Genomic DNA, 9759 nt, shown 5'->3' on the forward strand with positions numbered 1-9759 from the left:
GCGGAGGACGACGGGGACATCTCGGCGGCCTCCTCACCGGCGTCGGGCGAAAAGGCCGCGATAAACCTCTTTTTGGCCATTGGCTACTCGAGCTCCCCAGCACACAGGCAGAGGTTGAGGATGGAGGCGCCGGCGATGGCGGCTGCTTACCAATGGTTTCAAGGGTTGTGTCTGTCTGTGTGAGCGGAGGTGTGTTTGAGGAAATACTGCGGCAATTGAAAATTTTACTAGGCGGGAGTAACAAGGAGGGGCTACTAAAAATTTGGATCAAGGTCGAGCAGATATTTTTGAGATTATGAGGGATGCAGAGGCGGGAGTAAAATGTTGGGGCTACTGAAAATTTAAAACAAGGGACTGAAGCAGAGAGGGATGCAGAGGCGGGAGTAAAATGCTGGGGCAACTGAAAATTTAAATCAAGGGACTGAAGCAGAGAGGGATGCAGAGGCGGGAGTTTTGGGGGAGCGAGCTAGTGTGCTTCACACGCCGACTGTGGACTGTAGCCGGTGCACCTTCTTGCGTAAGCCGTAGGGGTACTGTACACCGACGGTGCTGCAAGATATTTTTTTCTACATCTCACAGGTTGGTGAGAATAAACTGTGTGGGATCTACTTGATTTGAATTACAAAATGGGGTCACATCAGCAATGGACGGTGTTTGAATTGCTAGACCCTTTTATCTGCAGTGAACATGCAATTGTATTTGTGTCATAATAGAATTGGAATTATTCAGGGTTTGTTTGGACAATTCATATGTTAAACTGGTTTTATAGCCATTTCAGGTGCACAATTCAAAATTAAACTACATGCACATGCTTCGGTGCATACAAATTGGTTGAAAAAACAAATTTGTGCCCTTCAGTGCATGCTCAGGTCCCATGGAAGAAATGGGAATGAATTTTTTGGGGTTCATTTGGCCTTTTTTATACATTAATTGTGGTTTCTAGGCATTGTAGGTGCATAATTCAAATTTGAACTACAAGCACATGCTCCAATGCACCAAAGTTGGTTGAAAAATCACATGTGTGTCCTTGGGTGAATTTCTAGGTCCCATGCAAGAGATGGGAATGAAATTCAAACACCATGGCGCTGTTGATTGCCCACAAAATGTTCAGATGCCTAGTTTTTAAATTCTAGTAAATACAAAACTCGTCTGAAATTCATGAAACTTGGCATGCTATCATGGAGCTGCATCAACATGCCATGGTGAAAATTTTGTCCCATTTGGGGCAGGTTCGGGTATAAGCTTCTCACAAACCAGAGCTTCTCATAACAAGCATGATGGTTTCGATAGGGAACATACCACCTTTGGTAACGGGACAATATCCATTGCCTCTTATTGAGCGCGCCGGCGTCCTTGAGTATGGGCACGAGCTCGCCGGAGATGTGCACGGCCATGAGCCGATCGAGCCCACCGAGGATCCTCCCACTGACGAACACCGCCGGCAGCGCGATGAAGGCCTCGCCTCCAGCGTTCCCGGCCACCGCCGCAGCGAGCTCGGCCTCGTCGGCGACCTCGTGCACGACGGGGTTCACCCCGAGCCCCTGCAGTAGCCGCTTCACCATGTGGCTGAGGCAGCACCCATGCCTCCCCACCACTAGCACCAGGCTCTCTGCCACCGCCCTCCTCACCGCCTCCCCGCCGTCGCCCCTCGCCGCCACGCCGGCGAGCCGCGAGCCTGCTCTCCTGGCCTGCCGTGCCCTCGGCCTCGGCCTGCTTGGACCGCCGTGGGCACGCCGGCAGTCGGCCAACGCTGTAGGGGATCGCCTGGTACATCTCGATCGGCCGAGCGACGTACAACGTGATCGAGCTCTTCTCTTTTTTGCTCGGTTTGCCGTTTCTGCACCAAGTCCCCTGCCGCCATGGACGCATGCTTCTCTGCTTCCCCCGCGTTCGCTCATGCTCCGGTCGCCACCTGCGTGTGGACTTGTACCGCCACTCTACTGCATGTGCGCAAGGGCCACAAGGCAAGAGGCGCCCAGCTCCTTCCGCTTCTCGCCCACGCCATGGCGTGCGCGCTCCTGTAGAGAAAAATAGCTCAGAGTTCAATGAGATGAAAATCATCAGTACAATCGCCTGAAACCATCAGTTCAAGTAGGGTAACAGAATAATATTCTGTTATGCGTAACAGAATAGCCCAGATGTATATATATATATAGAAATGTTAGATATATTAATATCAATTGTTAGATGAATTAGATGAATTAGCTAGATATTAATGTTAGATGAGTTAGTTTTTTATATTTTTAGTTTATATAAATGTTAGATTAATGGCAATTGTTAGATGATTATATACATATAGAAATGTTAGATATATTAATGTCAAATGTTAGAAGAATTGGATGAATTAGTTTGATATTAATGTTAGATGAGTTAGTTTTTTATATTTTTAGTTTATATAAATATTAGATTAATGTCAATTGTTAGATGATTATATATATATATATATAAATGTTAGATATATTAATGTCAAATGTTAGATCAATTAGATGAATTAGCTAGATATTAATGTTAGATGAGTTAGTTTTTTATTTTTTTAGTTTATATAAATGTTGGATTAATATCAATTATTAGATGATTATATATATAGAAATGTTAGGTATATATAATGTCAAATGTTAGATGAATTAATTAGATAGAAATATATGTTAGATATTAATGTCAAATGTTTGATGAATTAGATGAATTAGCTAGATATTAATATTAGATGAGTTAGTTTTTTATATGTTTAGTTTTATACTTTTAGTTTTATACTTTTAGTAAGTGTTTATCAATTAATGTTTCACCTATGAGCATAGGAAATGCCGTCTGACGACGAAAACGATTTCATTATGTGCGAATACCGCAAAGACGAGCGCGACCTGTGCGACAGAAATTTCCTAATTGATGATAGGCGCTTCAGCATCAACCTAGATGAGACCTTCGAAGTGGATACAGTAAGTCACAACGACAAGTCTTTTCGTAATTAAGCATGACTTATGCTTCATTTGTTTCAACTTATAATTTTAAATTTTCACTATTCTACTAGTGTATCCCCTGCCATGCAAGAATTTTTGTCTTGGATAAGATAGGTTTCAGTTCTAACAAAACTATGGAGGTAAAGAGAGTATACTTGAAGACCGAGCATGGTTATACCTTCGATGTCAAATTATACAATGCAGACACCTACACCTATTTTGAATGCAAAACTTGGCAAGCACTATGCAAGGCTTATGCATTTGAGCCAGATATGTTTATCACCTTTGATATTCGTCCGGAAGATGATTTTGAAGGTAATAGAGACATTTGGGTCGATGTGCAGACGCCTCCTGTTCTACCATTATGTGAGTTTCTCAACCATATTTATGTCTTCGATATTGTTTATTCAAAAATAGTTGACAACTAATTTCTATTGACAGCTTATTTCCATTCAAGCAAACATGTCCGGCGCTTGGTAGACAGGACCGTCCACTGTCCCGGGGCTGAACTAAACTGCGAGGAGATAAGTCATTATGTTTCATGACTTGAGGATCTTGATGCTGTCAAAAGAAATTATTTTTCTGAATTCGAAAATCTTAGTACTCAAAACGTGCGACCAATAGTGATCGTATTGAACTACGGTCACATCTATTTAGGAAAGATGGTAAGATTTTTACTATTTGTCCTCAGTGCATCTTTTGCATGCATTATTTTTCAAGCTAAACTTCATTGCTAAGTGTCGTGGAATTAGCACGTCAGATGTCCTTAGTGTGAGGACTTAGTCGCGAGGACAACGCATCTATGTGGTAGCTTGAGAGGGGTTGAGCGGAATCGAGAGATGCAACACAAGACAAGGGTTTAGACAGCTTCGGGCCCCGGGAAACATCATCCGGTAACAACCCTACATGCTATTTGAGGCTAGATCTCATTATCATCACGAGGGAGTCGCCGTAAACCGGCTCTCCTCTAGTTGTGTCTATCCCTAGAGATTGTTTCTTGCTTCTCCCCCTTTGAGGAGCCCTGCCCCTCCTTATATATGTTGAAGGGGCGGGTTACATGTGGAGTCCAACTCGGACTTTAACTTAAACTATTTTGACTTCCCTTCCTGGGCTTCTTAACGTTTGCCGGTTTAACATTGTCTGCCGGTTTAACATTGTCTGTCGGTTTAACATTGTCTGCCGGTTTAACATTGTCTATCGGTTTAACACCAGCCGGTTTACCGTCTGTCTTAGCCATCTGTCTTGACTCTTTATCTTAACTCTCCGCCGGTTTACCATCTGCCGGTTTACCAAGTCCCAGCCGGTTTACAACTCCAGCTGGGTCATACCGCGCGGTATATCCCCGACATTAGCCCCCAGTTTAATTTGGATTTATCCATGTTAAACTGATCTTGATTATCCTTATGTCCTTGTCACTTCCTTCTTTTATAAAATCCGAGTCAATAGACCAGCTTCATAATCAATTTGCTGACATCGGTTTGTCATAGTGAAATATTGTGAAGAATAACTCCTTTGACTTTAGCTCCCAATGCTTAACAAAAATATTGGCCTTTGAAATACTCATTTGATCTTCCGCCGGTTTAAGAATGTAGAACTTGCCGGTTTGAGAATGTAGAACTGTGCCGGTTTAAGACTTGAACTTGTCGGTTTATCATTGCCGGTTTACAAATATTGATGGCACCAGGTCATAATTGTAGTTAACATGAAGCTTGAAAATATACCTCTTATATGCCTATCCCTTGTAGCCCCCAAGTCCTAAGAAGGTAGCATAGCAACAACTTAAGACTTGCTTCAATATGAATATCACAATCTTGAAGAAATCCAGGTTGTTCATCAATCACTAGTCAGAATTGAGTATTCTACATATGTAGCCCCCAAGTGCCGGGTTGTCATGCTTGCAGCAACCTGGGACTTGAAATTTCCTTATTCTCATAAAAACTTCAACCAGTGTAGCCCCCAAGGGCCGGGTCATTATGCAATAATGAGCAGGGACTTTGTAAATATAATCTTGTAAACTTTGATCATCAACGTGTAGCCCCCAAGGGCCGGGTCAGTAAGATAATATTGAGCTGGGACTTTGATATATTCTTCAATGAAAATAACATCATATGATGTAACGCCCATCATGGGGCTTGAATCCACGTCCACAAGGTTGAGAGCTTTGTGCTTTACCAACTGAGCAGTGGATCCTTCAATAATAGATGAAAATTTGTGTACCTTGAATTGTTGACAGGAGCAATTGGTAGCCCCCAAGGGCCGGCTCATTACAATGTGATGAGTCGGGTCTTCAAATAAGTGAGCCAGCAATGATTTTGCATTAGCCCCAAGTGTCATGGTGCATGCTTGCAACGACATGAGACTTGTGTATTTGATGTAATCCCAACTTGAATAATGTAGCCCCCAAGTGCCAGGTCGTAAGCCTGCAGTGACTCGGGACTATTCCTTCAATTGTAGAATAAATCATATCCATTGATAATATAATAGTTATTGCGCTAAAGCGACTTTGAAAACCTCAGTCATAATATTGGTTATTGATAACCATAAGAAAAAATCCAGTCATGTTGGCTATTTGAATAATATACCCAATGATTTATAAGCGCATAATTCCAATGGCGCAATCCAAATATATACTGGCGACTTATAGTCCAAAGCCAGGTCGGTCAATAAACACCGGATTATAAGTAATTATGTACTGACAACTTGTAGTTGAAAGTCGAGCCGGGTTAACAAACACCGGGTTAATTTGATGATTGATAGTCGACATAAAATTTATCAAAAGAGAAAAATCTTGACAAAGGCAAATAAAACCGTGTAGTCGAGGCTTTTCAAGGGCTGCCAGGCCCAAATTCGAGGCTTTTCATGGGCTGCCAGGCCGCTGAGTTAAACCATTTAACAAAGCCTTTGAAGATGGGCCTCCAACTAACCAATCATCATTTTAACTTTGACAAGTTCAGGGTCTGTATAAGAGTAACTTGTCAAACGTTCGGCTGGTCATGCTAGGATTACCTGGATAGGAGTGGCCTACTTGATGAAGGCAGGTTAACCCGGGGTTTTAGGTGAATACACCAGGCTTCCAAGCCGTGGGTCGATACCCAATTACAAGGGTCCTTTCAAACTCTTTGTTACTTTACACAAAGAGCCCCCAAGTAACTTTGTGAACTGTGCTCAATGGGTGCCTATGTTTGAGTTGTGCGTAGCAACAAGACTCTCTTTGGCCCCTTGGGTGTGAAGCTCCCAAGCTTTGTTGTGGCGTGATAGCCGGATTAATGGACATGAATCTATTTTGCAAGCAGAAGCCCCCATGTGATATATTTCTGAGCTGTGCTCGCCGGGTGCCTATGTTTGAGTTGTGGTGTGCAACAAACTCTCTTTGGCCCCTGATGATAATATTGTCTTGATAGCCGCATCAAGAGGGTAGTGACGCCATGTTCTCTTTGGTGAATACCCCTATGTTTGAATAGGAAGCCCCCAAGTAATCATATGAAGATGAGCCCATAAGGCAGGACACCCATGTTTGAACCGTGCGTCAGGGCAGCAGGTCCTCTTGGGAAACCTTTAACTTTTTGCAAGAGATAAATTCTTCTTGAACCGGGATTTTGAAGCGGATATTGAGAGCTTCAAAGCTTTGTGGGAGACATCTTTCCCTTGAGCCGGATTTTAAACCGGAATCTTCATTTCCAGCTAGAAATATTCTGACGGCCTTTAAACTTGAACTTGCGAGAAATTAATTCTTTTTGAACTGGAATTTCATAAACCGGATTTGACAGCTTCAGTGAGACTGACTTCCCTTGAGCCAGATTTTAAACCGGATATTTGAGAGCTTCAACGATGTAACACCCCGGATGTAACTTTCCAATTTGTACTCCAACTCTTGCTGTTTCCGGCGTTAAGTTATATTTATTTCCTCGGGTTCGGTTTTGTCTCCATGTGTTGTTGTCATTGTCATGCATTGCATATCATGTCATCATGTGCATTTCATTTGCATACGTGTTCGTCTCATGCATTCGAGCATTTTCCCCGTTGTCCGTTTTGCATTCCGGCGCTTCGTTCTCCTCCGGTGGCCATTTCTAGCTTTCTTTCGTGTGTGGGGATTAAACATTTCCGGATTGGACCGAGACTTGCCAAGCGGCCTTGGTTTACTACCGGTAGACCGCCTGTCAAGTTTCGTATCATTTGGACTTCGTTTGATACTCCAACGGTTAACCGAGTGACCGAAAAGGCCTCGTGTGTGTTGCAGCCCAACACTCCTCCAATTTGGCCCAAAACCCACCTAAGTCTTCTCCATCATCTAGATCGTTCGATCACGATTGCGTGGCCGAAAACCGCACCTTATTTGGACTCTTCTAGCTCCCTCTATGCCTATTTAAACACCCCCCCCCCGAAATTCAGATCTCCTTCCTCCCCGAAACCCTAGATTTCTCCTCCGCCACCACCGGACACGTCCGGACGGACCGGACGCGTCCGCTCCGCCGCCCGCAGCCACTCCGGAGCCGCCACGTGGCACCCGCCACCTCACCGCCGCCGCGGGCCGGGGAGCGCGGAGCCGGCCCCCGCGGCCCGATCCGCCCGCGCCGCCTCCGATCCGCCCGCGCTGCCACCTCCCTCGCCACCGTGCCGCCGCCGTCAGCCATCGCCGCCCTGGGCCCGTGCCCCTCGCCGGCGCCCGCTCGCCCGTGCCGCCCAAGGCCCCGCCGGCCGCCGCCGCCACCTCCGCCGCCAGATCCAGCCGGGAGTGGCCGGATCCACCTCTCCCCGCCGCTTCTTCGAGCTCGCCGGAGCCGCCGTCGCCTCGCCGGAGTTCTCGGTTCGCGTGCGTGAACAGTAACCCTAGATCTCAGAGGTTGAATTTTCTCTAAGTCCCTGATATTTTCAGTTCAAGTGCTCATGTTCGTAGCCCCGTAACTTTGCATCTGTAGATCCGATTCATGCATATAGCATATCAAAATGTTCATCTCAGAGAGTACATCATTTCATTCCATTGCATCATTTTCATTTGAATTCATATTGATGCCTGAAATGCTGTTAGAAGAGGGCTACTTGAGATATTTGTCAGATCTGCTACTCCATTTAGGTTTTTGTCATTTTTTCCATGATTAATGTGTGCATGCTATGCCCTGATGCTCTACATATGTTTTGTTAAGGGTTTTGTCATCTTTCCAGAGGTGCAACCCATGTATTTTTGTGATGTGTGTGGTGTCTAGTGCAAGCTTGCAAAGTGGTGCACTTAGTAATTCTGTTTTCAGGGACTTAGTAATTTCACTAAGTCCTAGAGCTGTTTATCTCATGTTGTCATATGTTCATGTTGTTTCCTAGTGATTCGTGCCTCTTTTGAGGATGATCAGTAAGGATGTTTTGTTAATATTGTAGTGCTCTGTCCATCCATATCTTTGTTTGCAATTATGGAGCACCCTAGATTGAGTCAACCGAGCTCTACTTTTGCTACTTTGTGAATCTGGGCAGATTGTCAACTTGTTTGCAATTTTGCCGATGATGTTGTAGTTGATCCGTGCATGCTATGTTATTGTTCTTGCCATTTCTAGCTTGCATTTTGTGACTTATTGATGGATGTATGCTTGTCTTGCCATGACTTGCACCGTAGTGAGTGCATCGAGCTCGTAAACATGCCTACTTGAGTTATATTTCAGCTTGCTCCAGTTTTTACGAAGTCTAAAAACTGATTATGTTTTTGCTATGTTCACATGCTTGCAATTGTATTTTCTGACCCCTTTTGGCTCAAGGTCACTAAGGGACTTTTGTTAAGCTCTTTGAGTAGCTCCATTCCATGCTTTACTTTGCCATGTTCAGGTCCTGTAGCATATAGTTTTGTTGCTTCGAAGAGTGCTACCTGATCTGAAATTCCAGACAAGTGTTAATTTCACCAAGTCTAAGATCTGTTTGTCATATGCATTTTTGCCATGCTTGTTTGAACCTGTTAATGAATGAATTGGCCGTAGCTCAGTGCTAGACTTTTCTTAAGCATCTTGAATTAATCCCTGCCATGTATTTTGTTGTCATGTTTGGGTCCTGTAGCATGTTCATCTCATTGCATTTAGACGGCTACTTGCTGTAAATCGCAGACCGGTGTCATATTTGAATCGCTTGCCATTTCCAAACCGTAACTCCGATTCCGGCGTTCTTTGTATAGTTTTCAAGCGATTTCATCTCATCTTTCCAGTGGCACACTTGGATTTCCAAGTTGAGGCCAGGTTCATGCATTTCCTGTCATATCTTGCATATCGCATCCCGCATCGCATCCCGCATAGCATATCATCTTTGCATCATCCTGTTTGATCCTTGCACGTGGTTGATTGTGCCCTTGTTTCTTGTTTGTCTTGTTTGGGTAGAGCCGGGAGACGAGTTCGCTAACGAGGAGCCCATTGAGTTTGCTTTCGAGGATCCAGTCAACTCTGACAACTGTGCAGGCAAGATGATCATACCCTCGAAATCACTACTATCTTTGCTATGCTAGTTTGCTCGCTCTTTTGCTATGCCATTGCTACGATGCCTACCACTTGCTTTCAAGCCTCCCAAATTGCCATGTCAAACCTCTAACCCACCATGTCCTAGCAAACCGTTGATTGGCTATGTTACCGCTTTGCTCAGCCCCTCTTATAGCGTTGCTAGTTGCAGGTGAAGATTGAAGGCCGTTCCTTGTTGGAAAATTTATTTACTTGTTGGGATATCATTATATTATCTTGTTATCTTAATGCATCTATATACTTGGTAAAGGGTGGAAGGCTCGGCCTCTCGCCTAGTGTTTTGTTCCACTCTTGCCGCCCTAGTTTCCGTCATATCGGTGTTATGT

The 9759-nt window shown here is 44.3% G+C and overlaps 1 pseudogene; it reads right to left on the reverse strand.

The window, feature by feature from the left end:
* Positions 1-476: 476 nt before the first annotated feature.
* On the reverse strand, positions 477-1773 carry LOC125546823 (annotated as a pseudogene).
* Positions 1774-9759: the final 7986 nt, after the last annotated feature.

Source organism: Triticum urartu, chromosome 3, assembly GCF_003073215.2.
Source record: "Triticum urartu cultivar G1812 chromosome 3, Tu2.1, whole genome shotgun sequence".
NCBI lineage: Eukaryota > Viridiplantae > Streptophyta > Magnoliopsida > Poales > Poaceae > Triticum > Triticum urartu.